This window comes from Micromys minutus (genome assembly GCF_963924665.1).
Source record: "Micromys minutus genome assembly, contig: SCAFFOLD_43, whole genome shotgun sequence".
In the NCBI taxonomy this organism is placed as follows: Eukaryota; Metazoa; Chordata; class Mammalia; order Rodentia; family Muridae; genus Micromys; species Micromys minutus.
In genome coordinates this window covers 6,713,289-6,736,199 of record NW_027667820.1, presented here as the reverse complement: position 1 = coordinate 6,736,199, position 22,911 = coordinate 6,713,289, and positions in this window count along the sequence as shown.

Genomic DNA, 22,911 nt, shown 5'->3' with positions numbered 1-22,911 from the left:
TTGTCTGAAAATTATGAGAATTTCTGCAATTTTGCTTCAAAATATGGGAAATTTCTGCATTTTACCTCTAAATAAGCGGAATTTCTGCATTTTACCTCAAAATAAGAGGAATTTCGGCCTTTTGCCCCAAAATATGGGGAATTTCTGCCTTTTTGTTCCAAAATAAGGAGTATTTCTTCAATTTTGTACCATAATAAAAGGAATTTCTGCCTTTTTGTTCCAAAATAAGAGTATTTCTTCAATTTTGTACCATAATAAAAGGAATTTCTGCTTTTTGCCCTGAAATAAATGAAATTTCTGCAATTTTGCCCGAAAATAAGAAAAATTTGTGCCTTTTTGCCTCAAAATATGGAAAATTTTTACCTTCTTGCCACAAAGTAAGAAAAATTTCTGCAATTCTGTACAAAAATAGAACAAATTTCTACAATTTTGTTCCAAAATAAGAGAAATTTCTGCAATTTTGCTCCAAAATAAGGGAAATTTCTTCAATTTTGCCCCAAAATAAGGGGAATTTCTGACTTTTTGCACCATAATAAAATGAATTTCTGTATTTTTGAATCAAAATAAAGAGAATTTCTGCCTTTTTGTCCCAAAATTAGGGGAGTTTCTAAAATTTTGCTTCAAAATACGGGGAATTTTTGACTTTTTGCCCGATATTAAGAGGAACTTGTGCTTTTTTGGCCCAAATAAAGAAATTTTCTGCATTTTTGCCCCAATATTAGGGGAATTTCTGCAATTTTGCACCAAAATAAGGTGAATTTCTGCCTTTTTGCCCCTAAATAAGCCAAATTTCTGCCTTTTTGCCCCGAAATAAGAAAAATTTTTGCATTTTTTCTCTGAAATAAGTGAAATTTCTGCAATTTTGCCCTAAAATAAGGGAAATTTCTGCAATTTTTCCTCATAATAATAAAATTTCTGCAATATTGTACCAAAATAAAAGAAATTTCTGCATTTTTGCCCCAAAATAAGAAAAATTTCTGCCATTTTTCCCTGAAATAAGTGAAATTTCTGCAATTTTGCCCCAAAATAAGGGAAATTTCTGCAATATTGCTCCAAAATAAGGGAAATTTCTGCAATTTTGCCCCAAAATAAGGGGAATTTCTGACTTTATGCCCCCGAAAAAAGGAGATTTTCTGTCTTTTTGCCCCAAAATAAGGAGAATTTCTGCCTTTTTGCCCGAAAATTTTGAGAATTTCTGCAATTTTGCTTCAAAATATGGAAAATTTCTGAATTTCAGCCCCCAAATAAAGGGAATTTCTGCATTTTTTCCCCAATAATAGGGGAATTTCTGCATTTTACCTCTAAATAAGCAGAATTTCTGCATTTTACCTCAAAATAAGAGGAATTTCTGCCTTTTCCCCAAAATATAGGGAATTTCTGCCTTTTTGTTCCAAAATAATGAAAATGTTTTCAATTTTGTACCATAATAAAAGAAATTTTTGCTTATTGCCATGAAATAAATGAAGTTTCTGCAATTTTGCTTGAAAATAAGAAAAATTTGTGCCTTTTGGCCCCAAAATATGGAAAATTTCTGCCTTCTTGCCACAAAATAAGAAAAATTTCTGCATTTCTGTACCAAAATAAAGGAAATTTCTACAATTTTGCCACAAAATAAGAGAAATTTCTGCAATTTTGCTCCAAAATAGTGGAAATTTCTTCAATTTTGCCCCAGAATAAGCGGAATTTCTGACTTTTTGCCCAATAATAAGGTGAATTTCTGCTTTTTTGCCCCAAAATAAGAAAAATTTTTGCTTTTTTTCTCTGAAATAAGTGAAATTTCTGCAATTTTGCCCTAAAATATGGAAATTTCTGCAATTTTTCCCCATAATAATGGAAATTTCTGCAATTTTGCCCCAAAATAAGAGGAATTTCTGTTTTTTGCCCACAAATAAGGGAAATTTCTGCAATTTTGCCCTAAAATAAGGGGAATTTCTGCCTTTTGCCCCGAATTACGAAAAATTTCTGCAATTTTGCCCCAAAATAAAGAAAATTACTGCATTTTTTTCCCAACATTAGGTGAATTACTGAAATTTTGCTCCAAAATACGGGAATTTTCTGCCTTTTTCGCCGAAAATAAGGGGAATTTCTGCCATTTTGCCGCGAAATAAGAGAAATTTCTGCATTTATACCCGAAATAAATGGAATTTCTGCCTTTTTGCCCAAAAATAAAGGGAATGTATACCTTTTTGCCATAAAAAAGAGAAATTTCTTCATTTTTTCCCCAAAATAAGGGGACTTTCCGCCTTTTTGACTCAAAATAATTGCAATTTCTGCCTTTTCCCCTAAAATAAACGGAATTTCTGTCTTTTTGCCACAAAATAAGGGGAATTTCTGACTTTTTGCCCTGAAATAAGTGAAATTTCTAAAATTTTTCCCCAAATAAGAGAAATGTCTGCTTTTTGCCCCAAAATAAGGGGAATTTCTGCCTTTTTGACCCAAAATAAGGGAAATTTTAGGATTTTTACCTCAAAATAAAGCGAATTTCTGCCTTTTTGCCCGAAAATTATGAGAATTTCTGCAATTTTGCTTCAAACTACGGGGAATTTCTGCTTTTTAGTCACAAAATAAAGGGAATTTCTGCATTTTTTGCCCAATATTAGGGGAATTTCTGCATTTTACCGCTAAATAAGCGGAATTTCTGCATTTTACCTCAAAATAAGAGGAATTTCTGCCTTTTGCCCTAAAATATGGGGAATTTCTGCTTTTTTGTTCAAAATAAGGAAAATTTCTTCAATTTTGTACCATAATAAAAGAAATTTCTGATTTTGCCCCGAAATAAATGAAATTTCTGTATTTTTGCTTGAAAATAAGAAAAATTTGTGCCTTTTTGGCCCAAAATATAAATAATTTCTGCCTTCTTGCCACAAAAAAAGAAAAATTTCTGCAATTCTGTACCAAAATAAAAGAAATTTCTACAATTTTGCCACAAAATAAGGGAAATTTCTGCAATTTTGTTCCAAAATAAAGGAAATTTCTTCAATTTTACCCCAAAATAAGGGGAATTTCTGACTTTTTGCCCCATAATAAGGTGAATTTCTGTATGTTTGCCCCCAAATAAAGGTAATTTCTGCCTTTTTGCCCCAAAATTAGAACAGTTTCTAAAATTTTGCTTCAAAATATGGGGAATTTCTGCCTTTTTGCCCGAAAATTATGAGAATTTCTGCAATTTTGCTTCAAAATACGGAAAATTTCTGCCTTTTAGCCCCCAAATTAAGGGAATTTCTGCATTTTTTCCCCAATAATAGGGGAATTTCTGCATTTTACCTCTAAATAAGCAGAATTTCTGCATTTTACCTCAAAATAATAGGGATTTCTGCCTTTGCCCCAAAATATGGAGAATTTCTGCCTTTTTGTTCCAAAATAAGGAAAATTTCTTCAATTTTGTACCATAATAAAAGAAATTTCTGCTTTTTGCCCTGAAATAAATGAAGTTTCTGCAATTTTGCTTGAAAATAAGAAAAATTTGTGCCTTTTGGCCCAAAAATATGGAAAATTTCTGCCTTCTTGCCACAAAATAAAAAAAATTTCTGCAATTCTGTACCAAAATAAAAGAAATTTCTATAATTATGCCACAAAATAAGGGAAATTTCTGCAATTTTGCTCCAAAATAGGGGAAATTTCTTCAATTTTGCCCCAAAATAAGCAGAATTTCTGACTTTTTGCCCCATAATAAGGTGAATTTCTGCCTTTTTGCCCCAAAATAAGAAAAATTTTTCCTTTTTTCTCTGAAATAAGTGAAATTTCTGCAATTTTGCCCTAAAATAAGGGAAATTTCTGCAATTTTTCCTCATAATAATGGAAATTTCTGCAATTTTGCTCCAAAATAAAGGGAATTTCTGTTTTTTGCCCACAAATAAGGGAAATTTCTGCAATTTTGCCCTAAAATAAGGGGAATTTCTGACTTTTGCCCCGAATTAAGGGAAATTTCTGCAGTTTTGCCCCATAATAAAGAAAATTACTGCATTTTTTCCCCAAAATTAGGTGAATTACTCCAAAATACGGGAATTTTCTGCCTTTTTCGCCGAAAATAATGGGAATTTCTGCCATCTTGCCGCGAAATAAGTGAAATTTCTGCAGTTTTTCCCCAAATAAATATAACTTCTGCCTTTTTGCCCAAAATTAGGGGAATTTCTGCAATTTTGCTCCAAAATACGGGGAATTTCTGCTTTTTTGCCCTAAATAAAGGGAATGTATACCTTTTTGCCATAAAAAAGGGAAATTTCTTCATTTTTTCCCCAAAATAAGGGGATTTTCTGCCTTTTTGACTCAAAATAAGTGTAATTTCTGCCTTTTCCCCCAAAATAAACAGAATTTCTGTCTTTTTGCCCCAAAATAAGGGGAATTTCTGCATTTTTGCCCCAAAATAAGAGGAATTTTAGCCTTTTTACCTAAAAATAAAAGGAATTTCTGACTTTTTGCCCAAAATAAGAAACATTTCTGCAATTTTGTACCTAAATATAAGATATTTCTGCTTTTTTGCCCCAAAATAAGAGAAATTTCTGCTTTTTTCTCTGAAATAATGAAATTTCTGCAATTTTGCCCCAAAATAAGGGAAATTTCTGCAATTTTGCCCCAAAGTAAAGGAAATTTCTGACTTTTTGCCCCCCCAAAAAAAAGATTTTCTGTCTTTTTGCCGCAAAATAAGGAGAATTTCTGCCTTTTTGTCTGAAAATTATGAGAATTTCTGCAATTTTGCTTTAAAATATAGGGAATTTCTGCATTTTACCTCTAAATAAGCGGAATTTCTGCATTTTACCTCAAAATAAGAGGAATTTTTGCCTTTTGCCCCAAAATATGGGGAATTTCTGCCTTTATGTTCCAAAATAAGGAGTATTTCTTCAATTTTGTACCATAATAAAAGGAATTTCTGCCTTTTTGTTCCAAAATAAGGAAAATTTCTTCAATTTTGTACCATAATAAAAGGAATTTCTGCTTTTTGCCCTGAAATAAATGAAATTTCTGCAATTTTGCCCGAAAATAAGAAAAATTTGTGCCTTTTTGCCCCAAAATATGGAAAATTTCTGCCTTCTTGCCACAAAATAAGAAAAATTTCTGCCATTCTGTACCAAAATAAAACAAATTTCTACAATTTCTTTCCAAAATAAGAGAAATTTCTGCAATTTTGCTCCAAAATAAGGGAAATTTCTTCAATTTTGCCCCAAAATAAGGGGAATTTCTGACTTTTTGCCCCATAATAAAATGAATTTCTGTATTTTTGAATCAAAATAAAGGGAATTTCTGCCTTTTTGTCCCAAAATTAGGGGAGTTTCTAAAATTTTGTTTCAAAATAAGGGGAATTTCTGACTTTTTGCTTGAAAATAAGAGGAACTTTTGCTTTTTTGGCCCAAATAAAGAATTTTCTGCATTTTTGCCCCAATATTAGGGGAATTTCTGCAATTTTGCACCAAAATAAGGTGAATTTCTGCCTTTTTGCCTCTTAATAATGCGAATTTCTGCCTTTTTGCCCCAAAATAAGAAAAAAATTTTGCTTTTTTTCTCTGAAATAAGTGAAATTTCTGCAATTTTGCCCTAAAATAAGGGAAATTTCTGCATTTTTTCCCCATAATAAGGGAAATTTCTGCAATTTTGTACCAAAATAAGGGGAATTTCTGACTTTATGCCCCCGAAAAAAGAAGATTTTCTGTCTTTTTGCCCCAAAATAAGGAGAATTTCTGCCTTTTTGCCCTAAAATTTTGAGAATTTCTACAATTTTGCTTCAAAATATAGAAAATTTCTGCATTTTAGACCCCAAATAAAGGGAATTTCTACATTTTTTCCCCAATAAGAGGGGAATTTCTGCATTTTACCTCTAAATAAGCAGAATTTCTGCATTTTACCTCAAAATCAGAGGAATTTCTGCCTTTTCCCCAAAATATGGGGAATTTCTGCCTTTTTTATCCAAAATAAGGAAAATTTCTTCAATTTTGTACCATAATAAAAGAAATTTCTGCTTTTTGCCATGAAATAAATGAAGTTTCTGCAATTTTGCTTGAATATAAGAAAAATTTGTGCCTTTTTGCCCCAAAATATGGAAAATTTCTGCCTTCTTGCCACAAAATAAGAAAAATTTCTGCAATTCTGTACCAAAATAAAAGAAATTTCTACAATTTTGCCACAAAATAAAGGGAAATTTCTGCAATTTTGCTCCAAAATAGTGGAAATTTCTTCAATTTTGCCCCAAAATAAGCAGAATTTCTGACTTTTTGCCCCATAATAAGGTGAATTTCTGTATTTTTGCCCCCAAATAAAGAGAATTTCTGCCTTTTTGCCCCAAAATTAGAAAAGTTTCTAAAATTTTGCTTCAAAATACGGGGAATTTCGGCCTTTTTGCCCGAAAATTATGAGAATTTCTGCAATTTTGCTTCAAAATACGGAAAATTTCTGCCTTTTAGCCCCCAAATAAAGGGAATTTCTGCATTTTTTCTTCAATAATAGGGAATTTCTGCATTTTACCTCTAAATAAGCAGAATTTCTGCATTTTACCTCAAAATAAGAGGGATTTCTGCCTTTGCCCCAAAATATGGATAATTTCTGCCTTTTTGTTCCAAAATAAGGAAAATTTCTTCAATTTTGTACCATAATAAAAGAAATTTCTGCTTTTTGCCCTGAAATAAATGAAGTTTCTGCAATTTTGCTTGAAAATAAGAAAAATTTGTGCCTTTTGGCCCCAAAATATGGAAAATTTCTGCCTTCTTGCCACAAAATAAGAAAAATTTCCGCAATTCTGTACCAAAATAAAAGAAATTTCTATAATTATGCCACAAAATAAGGGAAATTTCTGCAACTTTGCTCCAAAATAGTGGAAATTTCTTCAATTTTGCCCCAAAATAAGCGGAATTTCTGACTTTTTGCCCCATAATAAGGTGAATTTCTGCTTTTTTGCCACAAAATAAGAAAAATTTTTTCTTTTTTCTCTGAAATAAGTGAAATTTCTGCAATTTTGCCCTAAAATAAGGGAAATTTCTGCAATTTTTCCTCATATTAATGGAAATTTCTGCAATTTTGCTCCAAAATAAAGTGAATTTCTGTTTTTTGCCCACAAATAAGTAAAAATTCTGCAATTTTGCCCTAAAATAAGGGGAATTTCTGACTTTTGCCCCGAATTAAGGGAAATTTCTGCAGTTTTGCCCCATAATAAAGAAAATTACTGCATTTTTTCCCCAAAATTAGGTGAATTACTTCAAAATACGGGAATTTTCTGCCTTTTTCGCCGAAAATAATGGGAATTTCTGCCATCTTGCCGCGAAATAAGTGAAATTTCTGCAGTTTTTCCCCAAATAAATATAACTTCTGCCTTTTTGTCCAAAATTAGGGGAATTTCTGCAATTTTGCTCCAAAATACGGGGAATTTCTGCTTTTTTGCCCTAAATAAAGGGAATGTATACCTTTTTGCCATAAAAAAGGGAAATTTCTTCATTTTTTCCCCAAAATAAGGGGATTTTCTGCCTTTTTGACTCAAAATAAGTGCAATTTCTGCCTTTTCCCCCAAAATAAACAGAATTTCTGTCTTTTTGCCCAAAAATAAGGGGAATTTCTGCCTTTTTGCCCCCAAAATAAGAGGAATTTTAGCCTTTTTACCTAAAAATAAAAGGAATTTCTGACTTTTTGCCCAAAATAAGAAACATTTCTGCAATTTTGTACCTATATAAAAGATATTTCTGCTTTTTTGCCCCAAAATAAGAGAAATTTCTGCTTTTTTCTCTGAAATAAGTGAAATTTCTGCAATTTTGCCCCAAAATAAGGGAAATTTCTGCAATTTTGCCCCAAAGTAAAGGAAATTTCTGACTTTTTGCCCCCCCAAAAAAAAGATTTTCTGTCTTTTTGCCGCAAAATAAGGAGAATTTCTGCCTTTTTGTCTGAAAATTATGAGAATTTCTGCAATTTTGCTTTAAAATATAGGGAATTTCTGCATTTTACCTCTAAATAAGCGGAATTTCTGCATTTTACCTCAAAATAAGAGGAATTTTTGCCTTTTGCCCCAAAATATGGGGAATTTCTGCCTTTATGTTCCAAAATAAGGAGTATTTCTTCAATTTTGTACCATAATAAAAGGAATTTCTGCCTTTTTGTTCCAAAATAAGGAAAATTTCTTCAATTTTGTACCATAATAAAAGGAATTTCTGCTTTTTGCCCTGAAATAAATGAAATTTCTGCAATTTTGCCCGAAAATAAGAAAAATTTGTGCCTTTTTGCCCCAAAATATGGAAAATTTCTGCCTTCTTGCCACAAAATAAGAAAAATTTCTGCCATTCTGTACCAAAATAAAACAAATTTCTACAATTTCTTTCCAAAATAAGAGAAATTTCTGCAATTTTGCTCCAAAATAAGGGAAATTTCTTCAATTTTGCCCCAAAATAAGGGGAATTTCTGACTTTTTGCCCCATAATAAAATGAATTTCTGTATTTTTGAATCAAAATAAAGGGAATTTCTGCCTTTTTGTCCCAAAATTAGGGGAGTTTCTAAAATTTTGTTTCAAAATAAGGGGAATTTCTGACTTTTTGCTTGAAAATAAGAGGAACTTTTGCTTTTTTGGCCCAAATAAAGAATTTTCTGCATTTTTGCCCCAATATTAGGGGAATTTCTGCAATTTTGCACCAAAATAAGGTGAATTTCTGCCTTTTTGCCTCTTAATAATGCGAATTTCTGCCTTTTTGCCCCAAAATAAGAAAAAAATTTTGCTTTTTTTCTCTGAAATAAGTGAAATTTCTGCAATTTTGCCCTAAAATAAGGGAAATTTCTGCATTTTTTCCCCATAATAAGGGAAATTTCTGCAATTTTGTACCAAAATAAGGGGAATTTCTGACTTTATGCCCCCGAAAAAAGAAGATTTTCTGTCTTTTTGCCCCAAAATAAGGAGAATTTCTGCCTTTTTGCCCTAAAATTTTGAGAATTTCTACAATTTTGCTTCAAAATATAGAAAATTTCTGCATTTTAGACCCCAAATAAAGGGAATTTCTACATTTTTTCCCCAATAAGAGGGGAATTTCTGCATTTTACCTCTAAATAAGCAGAATTTCTGCATTTTACCTCAAAATCAGAGGAATTTCTGCCTTTTCCCCAAAATATGGGGAATTTCTGCCTTTTTTATCCAAAATAAGGAAAATTTCTTCAATTTTGTACCATAATAAAAGAAATTTCTGCTTTTTGCCATGAAATAAATGAAGTTTCTGCAATTTTGCTTGAATATAAGAAAAATTTGTGCCTTTTTGCCCCAAAATATGGAAAATTTCTGCCTTCTTGCCACAAAATAAGAAAAATTTCTGCAATTCTGTACCAAAATAAAAGAAATTTCTACAATTTTGCCACAAAATAAAGGGAAATTTCTGCAATTTTGCTCCAAAATAGTGGAAATTTCTTCAATTTTGCCCCAAAATAAGCAGAATTTCTGACTTTTTGCCCCATAATAAGGTGAATTTCTGTATTTTTGCCCCCAAATAAAGAGAATTTCTGCCTTTTTGCCCCAAAATTAGAAAAGTTTCTAAAATTTTGCTTCAAAATACGGGGAATTTCGGCCTTTTTGCCCGAAAATTATGAGAATTTCTGCAATTTTGCTTCAAAATACGGAAAATTTCTGCCTTTTAGCCCCCAAATAAAGGGAATTTCTGCATTTTTTCTTCAATAATAGGGAATTTCTGCATTTTACCTCTAAATAAGCAGAATTTCTGCATTTTACCTCAAAATAAGAGGGATTTCTGCCTTTGCCCCAAAATATGGATAATTTCTGCCTTTTTGTTCCAAAATAAGGAAAATTTCTTCAATTTTGTACCATAATAAAAGAAATTTCTGCTTTTTGCCCTGAAATAAATGAAGTTTCTGCAATTTTGCTTGAAAATAAGAAAAATTTGTGCCTTTTGGCCCCAAAATATGGAAAATTTCTGCCTTCTTGCCACAAAATAAGAAAAATTTCCGCAATTCTGTACCAAAATAAAAGAAATTTCTATAATTATGCCACAAAATAAGGGAAATTTCTGCAACTTTGCTCCAAAATAGTGGAAATTTCTTCAATTTTGCCCCAAAATAAGCGGAATTTCTGACTTTTTGCCCCATAATAAGGTGAATTTCTGCTTTTTTGCCACAAAATAAGAAAAATTTTTTCTTTTTTCTCTGAAATAAGTGAAATTTCTGCAATTTTGCCCTAAAATAAGGGAAATTTCTGCAATTTTTCCTCATATTAATGGAAATTTCTGCAATTTTGCTCCAAAATAAAGTGAATTTCTGTTTTTTGCCCACAAATAAGTAAAAATTCTGCAATTTTGCCCTAAAATAAGGGGAATTTCTGACTTTTGCCCCGAATTAAGGGAAATTTCTGCAGTTTTGCCCCATAATAAAGAAAATTACTGCATTTTTTCCCCAAAATTAGGTGAATTACTTCAAAATACGGGAATTTTCTGCCTTTTTCGCCGAAAATAATGGGAATTTCTGCCATCTTGCCGCGAAATAAGTGAAATTTCTGCAGTTTTTCCCCAAATAAATATAACTTCTGCCTTTTTGCCCAAAATTAGGGGAATTTCTGCAATTTTGCTCCAAAATACGGGGAATTTCTGCTTTTTTGCCCTAAATAAAGGGAATGTATACCTTTTTGCCATAAAAAAGGGAAATTTCTTCATTTTTTCCCCAAAATAAGGGGATTTTCTGCCTTTTTGACTCAAAATAAGTGTAATTTCTGCCTTTTCCCCCAAAATAAACAGAATTTCTGTCTTTTTGCCCCAAAATAAGGGGAATTTCTGCCTTTTTGCCCCAAAATAAGAGGAATTTTAGCCTTTTTACCTAAAAATAAAAGGAATTTCTGATTTTTTGCCCAAAATAAGAAACATTTCTGCAATTTTGTACCTAAATAAAAGATATTTCTGCTTTTTTGCCCCAAAATAAGAGAAATTTCTGTTTTTTCTCTGAAATAAGTGAAATTTCTGCAATTTTGCCCCAAAATAAGGGAAATTTCTGCAATTTTGCCCCAAAGTAAAGGAAATTTCTGACTTTTTGCCCCCCCAAAAAAAAGATTTTCTGTCTTTTTGCCGCAAAATAAGGAGAATTTCTGCCTTTTTGTCTGAAAATTATGAGAATTTCTGCAATTTTGCTTTAAAATATAGGGAATTTCTGCATTTTACCTCTAAATAAGCGGAATTTCTGCATTTTACCTCAAAATAAGAGGAATTTTTGCCTTTTGCCCCAAAATATGGGGAATTTCTGCCTTTATGTTCCAAAATAAGGAGTATTTCTTCAATTTTGTACCATAATAAAAGGAATTTCTGCCTTTTTGTTCCAAAATAAGGAAAATTTCTTCAATTTTGTACCATAATAAAAGGAATTTCTGCTTTTTGCCCTGAAATAAATGAAATTTCTGCAATTTTGCCCGAAAATAAGAAAAATTTGTGCCTTTTTGCCCCAAAATATGGAAAATTTCTGCCTTCTTGCCACAAAATAAGAAAAATTTCTGCCATTCTGTACCAAAATAAAACAAATTTCTACAATTTCTTTCCAAAATAAGAGAAATTTCTGCAATTTTGCTCCAAAATAAGGGAAATTTCTTCTTTTTGCCCCAAAATAAGGGGAATTTCTGACTTTTTGCCCCATAATAAAATGAATTTCTGTATTTTTGAATCAAAATAAAGGGAATTTCTGCCTTTTTGTCCCAAAATTAGGGGAGTTTCTAAAATTTTGTTTCAAAATAAGGGGAATTTCTGACTTTTTGCTTGAAAATAAGAGGAACTTTTGCTTTTTTGGCCCAAATAAAGAATTTTCTGCATTTTTGCCCCAATATTAGGGGAATTTCTGCAATTTTGCACCAAAATAAGGTGAATTTCTGCCTTTTTGCCTCTTAATAAGGCGAATTTCTGCCTTTTTGCCCCAAAATAAGAAAAAAATTTTGCTTTTTTTCTCTGAAATAAGTGAAATTTCTGCAATTTTGCCCTAAAATAAGGGAAATTTCTGCATTTTTTCCCCATAATAAGGGAAATTTCTGCAATTTTGTACCAAAATAAGGGGAATTTCTGACTTTATGCCCCCGAAAAAAGGAGATTTTCTGTCTTTTTGCCCCAAAATAAGGAGAATTTCTGCCTTTTTGCCCTAAAATTTTGAGAATTTCTACAATTTTGCTTCAAAATATAGAAAATTTCTGCATTTTAGACCCCAAATAAAGGGAATTTCTACATTTTTTCCCCAATAAGAGGGGAATTTCTGCATTTTACCTCTAAATAAGCAGAATTTCTGCATTTTACCTCAAAATCAGAGGAATTTCTGCCTTTTCCCCAAAATATGGGGAATTTCTGCCTTTTTTATCCAAAATAAGGAAAATTTCTTCAATTTTGTACCATAATAAAAGAAATTTCTGCTTTTTGCCATGAAATAAATGAAGTTTCTGCAATTTTGCTTGAATATAAGAAAAATTTGTGCCTTTTTGCCCCAAAATATGGAAAATTTCTTCCTTCTTGCCACAAAATAAGAAAAATTTCTGCAATTCTGTACCAAAATAAAAGAAATTTCTACAATTTTGCCACAAAATAAAGGGAAATTTCTGCAATTTTGCTCCAAAATAGTGGAAATTTCTGCAATTTTGCCCCAAAATAAGCAGAATTTCTGACTTTTTGCCCCATAATAAGGTGAATTTCTGTATTTTTGCCCCCAAATAAAGAGAATTTCTGCCTTTTTGCCCCAAAATTAGAAAAGTTTCTAAAATTTTGCTTCAAAATACGGGGAATTTCGGCCTTTTTGCCCGAAAATTATGAGAATTTCTGCAATTTTGCTTCAAAATACGGAAAATTTCTGCCTTTTAGCCCCCAAATAAAGGGAATTTCTGCATTTTTTCTTCAATAATAGGGAATTTCTGCATTTTACCTCTAAATAAGCAGAATTTCTGCATTTTACCTCAAAATAAGAGGGATTTCTGCCTTTGCCCCAAAATATGGAGAATTTCTGCCTTTTTGTTCCAAAATAAGGAAAATTTCTTCAATTTTGTACCATAATAAAAGAAATTTCTGCTTTTTGCCCTGAAATAAATGAAGTTTCTGCAATTTTGCTTGAAAATAAGAAAAATTTGTGCCATTTGGCCCCAAAATATGGAAAATTTCTGCCTTCTTGCCACAAAATAAGAAAAATTTCCGCAATTCTGTACCAAAATAAAAGAAATTTCTATAATTATGCCACAAAATAAGGGAAATTTCTGCAACTTTGCTCCAAAATAGTGGAAATTTCTTCAATTTTGCCCCAAAATACGCGGAATTTCTGACTTTTTGCCCCATAATAAGGTGAATTTCTGCTTTTTTGCCACAAAATAAGAAAAATTTTTTCTTTTTTCTCTGAAATAAGTGAAATTTCTGCAATTTTGCCCTAAAATAAGGGAAATTTCTGCAATTTTTCCTCATATTAATGGAAATTTCTGCAATTTTGCTCCAAAATAAAGTGAATTTCTGTTTTTTGCCCACAAATAAGTAAAAATTCTGCAATTTTGCCCTAAAATAAGGGGAATTTCTGACTTTTGCCCCGAATTAAGGGAAATTTCTGCAGGTTTGCCCCATAATAAAGAAAATTACTGCATTTTTTTCCCAAAATTAGGTGAATTACTCAAAAATACGGGAATTTTCTGCCTTTTTCGCTGAAAATAATGGGAATTTCTGCCATCTTGCCGCGAAATAAGTGAAATTTCTGCAGTTTTTCCCCAAATAAATATAACTTCTGCCTTTTTGCCCAAAATTAGGGGAATTTCTGCAATTTTGCTCCAAAATACGGGGAATTTCTGCTTTTTTGCCCTAAATAAAGGGAATGTATACCTTTTTGCCATAAAAAAGGGAAATTTCTTCATTTTTTTTCCCCAAAATAAGGGGATTTTCTGCCTTTTTGACTCAAAATAAGTGCAATTTCTGCCTTTTCCCCCAAAATAAACAGAATTTCTGTCTTTTTGCCCAAAAATAAGGGGAATTTCTGCCTTTTTGCCCCAAAATAAGAGGAATTTTAGCCTTTTTACCTAAAAATAAAAGGAATTTCTGACTTTTTGCCCAAAATAAGAAACATTTCTGCAATTTTGTACCTAAATAAAAGATATTTCTGCTTTTTTGCCCCAAAATAAGAGAAATTTCTGCTTTTTTCTCTGAAATAAGTGAAATTTCTGCAATTTTGCCCCAAAATAAGGGAAATTTCTGAAATTTTGCCCCAAAGTAAAGGAAATTTCTGACTTTTTGCCCCCCCCAAAAAAAGATTTTCTGTCTTTTTGCTGCAAAATAAGGAGAATTTCTGCCTTTTTGTCTGAAAATTATGAGAATTTCTGCAATTTTGCTTCAAAATATAGGGAATTTCTGCATTTTACCTCAAAATAAGAGGAATTTCTGCCTTTTGCCCCAAAATATGGGGAATTTCTGCCTTTATGTTCCAAAATAAAAAGTATTTCTTCAATTTTGTACCATAATAAAAGGAATTTCTGCTTTTTGCCCTGAAATAAATGAAATTTCTGCAATTTTGCCCGAAAATAAGAAAAATTTGTGCCTTTTTGCCCCAAAATATGGAAAATTTCTGCCTTCTCGCCACAAAATAAGAAAAATTTCTGCCATTCTGTACCAAAATAAAACAAATTTCTACAATTTCTTTCCAAAATAAGAGAAATTTCTGCAATTTTGCTCCAAAATAAGGGAAATTTCTTCAATTTTGCCCAAAAATAAGGGGAATTTCTGACTTTTTGCCCCATAATAAAATGAATTTCTGTATTTTTGAATCAAAATAAAGGGAATTTCTGCCTTTTTGTCCCAAAATTAGGGGAGTTTCTAAAATTTTGTTTCAAAATAAGGGGAATTTCTGACTTTTTGCTTGAAAATAAGAGGAACTTTTGCTTTTTTGGCCCAAATAAAGAATTTTCTGCATTTTTGCCCCAATATTAGGGGAATTTCTGCAATTTTGCACCAAAATAAGGTGAATTTCTGCCTTTTTGCCTATTAATAAGGCGAATTTCTGCCTTTTTGCCCCAAAATAAGAAAAAATTTTGCTTTTTTTCTCTGAAATAAGTGAAATTTCTGCAATTTTGCCCTAAAATAAGGGAAATTTCTGCAATTTTTCCCCATAATAAGGGAAATTTCTGCAATTTTGTACCAAAATAAGAGGAATTTCTGACTTTATGCCCCCGAAAAAAGGAGATTTTCTGTCTTTTTGCCCCAAAATAAGGAGAATTTCTGCCATTTTGCCCTAAAATTTTGAGAATTTCTACAATTTTGCTTCAAAATATAGAAAATTTCTGCATTTTAGACCCCAAATAAAGGGAATTTCTACATTTTTTCCCCAATAATATGGGAATTTCTGCATTTTACCTCTAAATAAGCAGAATTTCTGCATTTTACCTCAAAATCAGAGGAATTTCTGCCTTTTCCCCAAAATATGGGGAATTTCTGCCTTTTTTATCCAAAATAAGGAAAATTTCTTCAATTTTGTACCATAATAAAAGAAATTTCTGCTTTTTGCCATGAAATAAATGAAGTTTCTGCAATTTTGCTTGAATATAAGAAAAATTTGTGCCTTTTTGCCCCAAAATATGGAAAATTTCTGCCTTCTTGCCACAAAATAAGAAAAATTTCTGCAATTCTGTACCAAAATAAAAGAAATTTCTACAATTTTGCCACAAAATAAAGGGAAATTTCTGCAATTTTGCTCCAAAATAGTGGAAATTTCTTCAATTTTGCCCCAAAATAAGCAGAATTTCTGACTTTTTGCCCCATAATAAGGTGAATTTCTGTATTTTTGCCCCCAAATAAAGAGAATTTCTGCCTTTTTGCCCCAAAATTAGAAAAGTTTCTAAAATTTTGCTTCAAAATACGGGGAATTTCTGCCTTTTTGCCCGAAAATTATGAGAATTTCTGCAATTTTGCTTCAAAATACGGAAAATTTCTGCCTTTTAGCCCTCAAATAAAGGGAATTTCTGCATTTTTTCTTCAATAATAGGGAATTTCTGCATTTTACCTCTAAATAAGCAGAATTTCTGCATTTTACCTCAAAATAAGAGGGATTTCTGCCTTTGCCCCAAAATATGGAGAATTTCTGCCTTTTTGTTCCAAAATAAGGAAAATTTCTTCAATTTTATACCATAATAAAAGAAATTTCTGCTTTTTACCCTGAAATAAATGAAGTTTCTGCAATTTTGCTTGAAAATAAGAAAAATTTGTGCCTTTTGGCCCCAAAATATGGAAAATTTCTGCCTTCTTGCCACAAAATAAGAAAAATTTCTGCAATTCTGTACCAAAATAAAAGAAATTTCTATAATTATGCCACAAAATAAGGGAAATTTCTGCAACTTTGCTTTAAAATAGTGGAAATTTCTTCAATTTTGCCCCAAAATAAGCAGAATTTCTGACTTTTTGCCCCATAATAAGGTGAATTTCTGCTTTTTTGCCTCAAAATAAGAAAAATTTTTTCTTTTTTCTCTGAAATAAGTGAAATTTCTGCAATTTTGCCCTAAAATAAGGGAAATTTCTGCAATTTTTCCTCATAATAATGGAAATTTCTGCAATTTTGCTCCAAAATAAAGGGAATTTCTGTTTTTTGCCCACAAATAAGGGAAATTTCTGCAATTTTGCCCTAAAATAAGGGGAATTTCTGACTTTTGCCCCGAATTAATGGAAATTTCTGCAGTTTTGCCCCATAATAAAGAAAATTACTGCATTTTTTCCCCAATATTAGGTGAATTACTCCAAAATACGGGAATTTTCTGCTTTTTTCGCCGAAAATAATGGGAATTTCTGCCATCTTGCTGCGAAATAAGTGAAATTTCTCCAGTTTTTCCCCAAATAAATATAACTTCTGCCTTTTTGCCCAAATTTAGGGGAATTTCTGCAATTTTGCTCCAAAATACGGGGAATTTCTGCTTTTTTGCCCTAAATAAAGGGAATGTATACCTTTTTGCCATAAAAAAGGGAAATTTCTTCATTTTTTCCCCAAAATAAGGGGATTTTCTGCCTTTTTGACTCAAAATAAGTGCAATTTCTGCCTTTTCCCCCAAAATAAACAGAATTTCTGTCTTTTTGCCCAAAAATAAGGGGAATTTCTGCCTTTTTGCCCCCAAAATAAGAGGAATTTTAGCCTTTTTACCTAAAAATAAAAGGAATTTCTGACTTTTTGCCCAAAATAAGAAACATTTCTGCAATTTTGTACCTATATAAAAGATATTTCTGCTTTTTTGCCCCAAAATAAGAGAAATTTCTGCTTTTTTCTCTGAAATAAGTGAAATTTCTGCAATTTTGCCCCAAAATAAGGGAAATTTCTGCAATTTTGCCCCAAAGTAAAGGAAATTTCTGACTTTTTGCCCCCCCACAAAAAAGATTTTCTGTCTTTTTGCCGCAAAATAAGGAGAATTTCTGCCTTTTTGTCTGAAAATTATGAGAATTTCTGCAATTTTGCTACAAAATATAGGGAATTTCTGCATTTTACCTCTAAAGAAGCGGAATTTCTGCATTTTACCTCAAAATAAGAGGAATTTCTACCTTTTGCCCCAAAATATGGGGAATTTCTGCCTTTATGTTCCAAAATAAAGAGTATTTCTTCAATTTTGTACCATAATAAAAGGAATTTCTGCCTTTTTGTTCCAAAATAAGGAGTATTTCTTCAATTTTGTACCATAATAAAAGGAATTTCTGCTTTTTGCCCTGAAATAAATGAAATTTCTGCAATTTTGCCCGAAAATAAGAAAAATTTGTGCCTTTTTGCCCCAAAATATGGAAAATTTCTGCCTTCTTGCCACAAAATAAGAAAAATTTCTGCCATTCTGTACCAAAATAAAACAAATTTCTACAATTTCTTTCCAAAATAAGAGAAATTTCTGCAATTTTGCACCAAAATAAGGGAAATTTCTTCAATTTTGCCCCAAAATAAGGGGAATTTCTGACTTTTTGCACCATAATAAAATGAATTTCTGTATTTTTGAATCAAAATAAAGGGAATTTCTGCCTTTTTGTCCCAAAATTAGGGGAGTTTCTAAAATTTTGTTTCAAAATACGGGGAATTTCTGACTTTTTGCCCGAAAATAAGAGGAACTTTTGCTTTTTTGGCCCAAATAAAGAATTTTCTGCATTTTTGCCCCAATATTAGGAGAATTTCTGCAATTTTGAACCAAAATAAGGTGAATTTCTGCCTTTTTGCCCCTTAATAAGGCGAATTTCTGCCTTTTTGCCCCAAAATAAGAAAAATTTTTGCTTTTTTTCTCTGAAATAAGTGAAATTTCTGCAATTTTGCCCTAAAATAAGGGAAATTTCTGCAATTTTTCCCCATAATAAGGGAAATTTCTGCCTTTTTTCCCTTAAATAAGTGAAATTTCTGCAATTTTGCCCCAAAATAAGGGAAATTTCTGCAATTTTGCTCCAAAATAAGGGAAATTTCTGCAATTTTGCCCCAAAATAAGGGGAATTTCTGACTTTATGCCCCCAAAAAAGGAGATTATCTGTCTTTTTGCCCCAAAATAAGGAGAATTTCTGCCTTTTTGCCCGAAAATTTTGAGAATTTCAGCAATTTTGCTTCAAAATATGGAAAATTTCTGCATTTTAGCCCCCAAATAAAGGGAATTTCTACATTTTTTTCCACAATAATAGGGGAATTTCTGCATTTTACCTCTAAATAAGCAGAATTTCTGCATTTTACCTCAAAATCAGAGGAATATCTGCCTTTTCCCCAAAATATGGGGAATTTCTGCCTTTTTGTTCCAAAATAAGGAAAATTTCTTCAATTTTGTACCATAATAAAAAAAATTTCTGCTTTTTGCCATGAAATAAATGAAGTTTCTGCAATTTTGCTTGAATATAAGAAAAATTTGTGCCTTTTTGCCCCAAAATATGGAAAATTTCTGCCTTCTTGCCACAAAATAAGAAAAATTTCTGCAATTCTGTACCCAAATAAAAGAAATTTCTACAATTTTGCCACAAAATAAGGGAAATTTCTGCAATTTTGCTCCAAAATAGTCGAAATTTCTTCAATTTTGCCCCAAAATAAGCGGAATTTCTGACTTTTTGCCCCATAATAAGGTGAATTTCTGCCTTTTTGCCTCCAAATAAAAAAAAAATTTGTTTTTTTTCTCTGAAATAAGTGAAATTTCTGCAATTTTGCCCTAAAATATGGAAATTTCTGCAATTTTTCCCCATAATAATGGAAATTTCTGCAATTTTGCCCCAAAATAAGAGGAATTTCTGTTTTTTGCCCACAAATTTGGGAAATTTCTGCAATTTTCTCCTGAGATAAGGGGAATTTCTGCCTTTTGCCCCGAATTAAGAAAAATTTCTGCAATTTTGCCCCAAAATAAAGAAAATTACTGCATTTTTTTCCCCAACATTAGGTGAATTACTGAAATTTTGCTCCAAAATATGGGAATTTTCTGCCTTTTTCGCCGAAAATAAGGGGAATTTCTGCCATTTTGCCGCGAAATAAGTGAAATTTCTGCAGTTTTATCCCAAATAAATGGAATTTCTGCCTTTTTGCCCAAAATTAGGGGAATTTCTGCAATTTTGCTCCAAAATACGGGGAATTTCTGCCTTTTTGCCCTAAATAAAGGGAATGTATACCTTTTTGCCATAAAAAAGAGAAATTTCTTCATTTTTGCCCCAAAATAAGGGTATTTTCTGCCTTTTTGACTCAAAATAAGTGCAATTTCTGCCTTTTCCCCCAAAATAAACAGAATTTCTGTCTTTTTGCCTCCAAATAAGGGGAATTTCTGCCTTTTTGCCCCAAAATAAGAGGAATTTTAGCCTTTTTACCTAAAAATAAAAGGAATTTCTCACTTTTTGCCCAAAATAAGAAACATTTATGCAATTTTGTACCTAAATAAAAGATATTTCTGCTTTTTTGCCCCAAAATAAGAGAAATTTCTGCTTTTTTCCCTGAAATAAGTGAAATTTCTGCAATTTTGCCCCAAAATAAGGGAAATTTCTCCAATTTTTCCCCAAAGTAAAGGAAATTTCTGACTTTTTGCCCCCCCAAAAAAAAGATTTTCTGTCTTTTTGCCGCAAAATAAGAAGAATTTCTGCCTTTTTTCTGAAAATTATGAGAATTTCTGCAATTTTGCTTCAAAATATGGGGAATTTCTGCATTTTACCTCTAAATAAGCGGAATTTCTGCATTTTACCTCAAAATAAGTGGAATTTCTGCCTTTTGCCCCAAAATATGGGGAATTTCTGCCTTTATGTTCCAAAATAAGGAGTATTTCTTCAATTTTGTACCATAATAAAAGGAATTTCTGCCTTTTTGTTCCAAAATAAGGAGTATTTCTTCAATTTTGTACCATAATAAAAGGAATTTCTGCTTTTTGTCTGAAATAAATGAAATTTCTGCAATTTTGCCCGAAAATAAGAAAAATTTGTGCCTTTTTGCCCCAAAATATGGAAAATTTCTGCCTTTTTGCCACAAAATAAGAAAAATTTCTGCAATTCTGTACCAAAATAAAACAAATTTCTTCAATTTTGTTCCAAAATAAGAGAAATTTCTGCAATTTTGCTCCAAAATAAGGGAAATTTCTTCAATTTTGCCCCAAAATAAGGGGAATTTCTGACTTTTTGCCCCATAATAAAATGAATTTCTGTATTTTTGAATCAAAATAAAGGGAATTTCTGCCTTTTTGTCCCAAAATTAGGGGAGTTTCTAAAATTTTGTTTCAAAATACGGGGAATTTCTGACTTTTTGCCCGAAAATAAGAGGAACTTTTGCTTTTTTGGCCCAAATAAAGAATTTTCTGCATTTTTGCCCCAATATTAGGAGAATTTCTGCAATTTTGAACCAAAATAAGGTGAATTTCTGCCTTTTTGCCCCTTAATAAGGCGAATTTCTGCCTTTTTGCCCCAAAATAAGAAAAATTTTTGCTTTTTTTCTCTGAAATAAGTGAAATTTCTGCAATTTTGCCCTAAAATAAGGGAAATTTCTGCAATTTTTCCCCATAATAAGGGAAATTTCTGCCTTTTTTCCCTTAAATAAGTGAAATTTCTGCAATTTTGCCCCAAAATAAGGGAAATTTCTGCAATTTTGCTCCAAAATAAGGGAAATTTCTGCAATTTTGCCCCAAAATAAGGGGAATTTCTGACTTTATGCCCCCAAAAAAGGAGATTATCTGTCTTTTTGCCCCAAAATAAGGAGAATTTCTGCATTTTTGCCCGAAAATTTTGAGAATTTCAGCAATTTTGCTTCAAAATATGGAAAATTTCTGCATTTTAGCCCCCAAATAAAGGGAATTTCTACATTTTTTTCCACAATAATAGGGGAATTTCTGCATTTTACCTCTAAATAAGCAGAATTTCTGCATTTTACCTCAAAATCAGAGGAATATCTGCCTTTTCCCCAAAATATGGGGAATTTCTGCCTTTTTGTTCCAAAATAAGGAAAATTTCTTCAATTTTGTACCATAATAAAAAAAATTTCTGCTTTTTGCCATGAAATAAATGAAGTTTCTGCAATTTTGCTTGAATATAAGAAAAATTTGTGCCTTTTTGCCCCAAAATATGGAAAATTTCTGCCTTCTTGCCACAAAATAAGAAAAATTTCTGCAATTCTGTACCCAAATAAAAGAAATTTCTACAATTTTGCCACAAAATAAGGGAAATTTCTGCAATTTTGCTCCAAAATAGTCGAAATTTCTTCAATTTTGCCCCAAAATAAGCGGAATTTCTGACTTTTTGCCCCATAATAAGGTGAATTTCTGCCTTTTTGCCTCCAAATAAAAAAAAAATTTTTGTTTTTTTTCTCTGAAATAAGTGAAATTTCTGCAATTTTGCCCTAAAATATGGAAATTTCTGCAATTTGTCCCCATAATAATGGAAATTTCTGCAATTTTGCCCCAAAATAAGAGGAATTTCTGTTTTTTGCCCACAAATTTGGGAAATTTCTGCAATTTTCTCCTGAGATAAGGGGAATTTCTGCCTTTTGCCCCGAATTAAGAAAAATTTCTGCAATTTTGCCCCAAAATAAAGAAAATTACTGCATTTTTTTCCCCAACATTAGGTGAATTACTGAAATTTTGCTCCAAAATATGGGAATTTTCTGCCTTTTTCGCCGAAAATAAGGGGAATTTCTGCCATTTTGCCGCGAAATAAGTGAAATTTCTGCAGTTTTACCCCAAATAAATGGAATTTCTGCCTTTTTGCCCAAAATTAGGGGAATTTCTGCAATTTTGCTCCAAAATACGGGGAATTTCTGCCTTTTTGCCCTAAATAAAGGGAATGTATACCTTTTTGCCATAAAAAAGGGAAATTTCTTCATTTTTGCCCCAAAATAAGGGTATTTTCTGCCTTTTTGACTCAAAATAAGTGCAATTTCTGCCTTTTCCCCCAAAATAAACAGAATTTCTGTCTTTTTGCCTCCAAATAAGGGGAATTTCTGCCTTTTTGCCCCAAAATAAGAGGAATTTTAGCCTTTTTACCTAAAAATAAAAGGAATTTCTCACTTTTTGCCCAAAATAAGAAACATTTATGCAATTTTGTACCTAAATAAAAGATATTTCTGCTTTTTTGCCCCAAAATAAGAGAAATTTCTGCTTTTTTCCCTGAAATAAGTGAAATTTCTGCAATTTTGCCCCAAAATAAGGGAAATTTCTCCAATTTTGCCCCAAAGTAAAGGAAATTTCTGACTTTTTGCCCCCCCAAAAAAAAGATTTTCTGTTTTTTGCCGCAAAATAAGAAGAATTTCTGCCTTTTTTCTGAAAATTATGAGAATTTCTGCAATTTTGCTTCAAAATATGGGGAATTTCTGCATTTTACCTCTAAATAAGCGGAATTTCTGCATTTTACCTCAAAATAAGTGGAATTTCTGCCTTTTGCCCCAAAATATGGGGAATTTCTGCCTTTATGTTCCAAAATAAGGAGTATTTCTTCAATTTTGTACCATAATAAAAGGAATTTCTGCCTTTTTGTTCCAAAATAAGGAGTATTTCTTCAATTTTGTACCATAATAAAAGGAATTTCTGCTTTTTGTCTGAAATA